The sequence below is a fragment of the Tenrec ecaudatus genome, chromosome 4 (genome assembly GCF_050624435.1).
Source record: "Tenrec ecaudatus isolate mTenEca1 chromosome 4, mTenEca1.hap1, whole genome shotgun sequence".
Taxonomy (NCBI): domain Eukaryota; kingdom Metazoa; phylum Chordata; class Mammalia; order Afrosoricida; family Tenrecidae; genus Tenrec; species Tenrec ecaudatus.
Window position 1 is genome coordinate 135,299,009 of NC_134533.1, and position 2,757 is coordinate 135,301,765.

Consider the following 2,757-nt stretch of genomic DNA (forward strand, 5'->3'; position numbering starts at 1 on the left):
AAAGTTTGGCGATTTCCCATTAAGGAATTTTAAAAATTGAATAAGTATGGGAAGTTTTATGTTAGAGTTTATTATTGTTTTTCATATCATTGTAAAAGACAGATAAATCCTGAACATCAAAGAAACCACTAAGCTGAGGAAATGATTATACCAATCAAGATAGCCATAGCTTAGCTTCTCTTAGAATGTTATTTTCCATTCAAAATCAGCATCTAATAAGTTATGGTGGACTGAATTTGCTTTGCATGGCTCTTTTATTGATAGCCTTTGTAGCTCTCATCTCAGAACTCTAACTCGGGGACTGGGCACTGGTGCCATTATTCTGTATATAAGAGAACCTTTTGAGAAGCAGGATCAGGGAGAATCCTGTGACTATCAAGAAAGAAGAGCCACCAGTGAGTGTGTCCCTATCTCAAAAGGCATAGGCACCAGAGGTCACCGCCAAGACCATGAATGGAGCAGAGAGTCAACATGAGCTCATGAGGGGGAATGAGAGAATTGTGAGCTTCCTTGCCTGGGGAACAAGGCAGAGTTCAAAAGACCACATGGCTGACAGGCTGACGAGAGAGAGATGGGGCTGCTGACTGAGAAGTGGTACTGCTGAGAACCAGACTATCCTTAATGTTTTCTGATCCTACCTAATGGTAACCTGGTAACTTCCATATGGAAACCTCAAAATCTTGAGGCTTGTTTATAGCAATTGCAATGGATGATCAACCCCAGCAAAGAAGTAGAGTGTCATGGGAGGAATGGTTGGTGTCAGAATGGAGTAAAAGAAGAATAGAGGGTAGAGGTCTTGGGCAGTCAGCCTTGGACTGATGGTGAAGATGGATTCATCTTCTCCTTTGTATACACGAAGAATATCCGAAATAGTCCCCACTGTATTTCTTAAAGCAATCCTAAAGTCAAATCTATCCTTGAAAAATCTAGGTATTTTCCTTCATTTTTGTTTATGTTGCCTACAGGAGAAGTTATCCCCATAGTATGTCTGACAAATACAAGATCTGAGAGAAACTTGTGAAATCATCCGATGTGATCATTCAAGGAAACACTGAAAAGATGCTTTTAAAAACCAGTCTCATTAAACTGACAACATGGAAAAGTGAAAATAATCCACTTGAACAGAGCATCACAGTGTGCACAAGTGACCTGACTTATTTATTGATTTATTTTTATGGCCCACCACGTCAGTTCCAACTCTTAACAGAACTAATCACAGCCCTGTCCTGTAGCATCATGATTGTGTTTGAAGCCTTGTTGCAGCCACGATGTTATTCTATCTCTTTGAGGATCGTCCTCTTTTTCACTGATTCTACTTTACCAAGCATGATATTCTTTTTCAGCAACTGGTCTGTCCTGATGACATGGTCAATGTGTGTAAGCTAAAGTGTGGCCATCATAATAAACAAAACAGAAGTTTTATTAAAAAGTAGTAACAGGTAAATGTCCAACAGGCAATTTATTTATACTAAAAAAATGACTAAAGGAAATTATGTCTGAAACACCTTATAGTAATCTATTTGCAGTTATCATTAACTGAGCTTTGTTCCTGAGAAGAATGCAATTCATACACATGTATGCATATTTGATGTGTACACTTTTCAAGTATTTATATACTTATAAACATTAAACTTGAAAAAGATTTATAAAGGCATGTACAAATGTAAATATATTTATATATGATAATGGGGAAATAGATGTTTGTGCATATATTTATAGGTTTAGTATTAAGGTAACAGATGGACATTGGGCCTCCACTCAAGTACTCCCTCAATGCAAGAATACTTCGTTCCATTAAACTGGCATTCCATGATGCTCACCTTCCCGACACGATCGCTGAAGACAAAGCGGGTGCATAAGCAAAAGTGGTGAAGAAAGCTGATGGTGCTGGCTTTCAAAAGATATAGCTTCTGGGCTTGAACTCAAACAAGCAGCCATCTAGCTCAGAAGCAACAAAGGTCACATGGAAGAAGCACATTAGTCTGTGTGATCATGAGGGTGAAGGGATCAGGGATCAGTCATCAAACCACAAAAAAATCAAATCATTGTGAATGGGGGGGGGGGTGCAGATTGGAGACCCAAGACCCATCTCTCGGCAACTGGACAACTGGATATCCCCTTACAGAAGGATCGCAGGGAGAAGAGGAGCCAGTCAAGGTGCAGTGTACAGTGTGGCAATGATGAAACCTACAACTTTCCCCTAGTTCCTAAATGCTTCCTTTTCCCCAGCCCCCATTATCATGATCCCAATTCTACCTTACAAATCTGGCTAGAGCAGAGGATGTACACTGGTACAGATAGGAACTGGAAACATGGGGAATCCAGGACAGATGATTCCTTCAGGACCAGTGCTGAGAGTGGCAATACCAGGATGGTGGAGGGAGGGCGGGGTAGAAAGGGGGAACCGATTACAAGGATCTACATATAACCTCCTCCCTGGGGGATGGACAACAAAAAAGTGGGTGAAGGGAGACGTCGGACAGTGTAAGATATGACACAATAATAATAATTTATAAATTATCAAGGGTTCATGAGGGAGGGGGGAACGGAGAGGGAGGGGGAAACAATGAGGAGCTGATACCAAGGGCTCAAGCCGAAAGCAAATGTGTTGAGAATGATGAGGGCAACAAATGTACTAATGTGCTTGACACAATGGATGTAGGTATGGATTGTGATGAGTTGTATGAGCCCCCAATAAAATGATTTTTAAAAAAAAGACAAGGAAAATAATTTAATTGGAAATCCCTTACATAATCT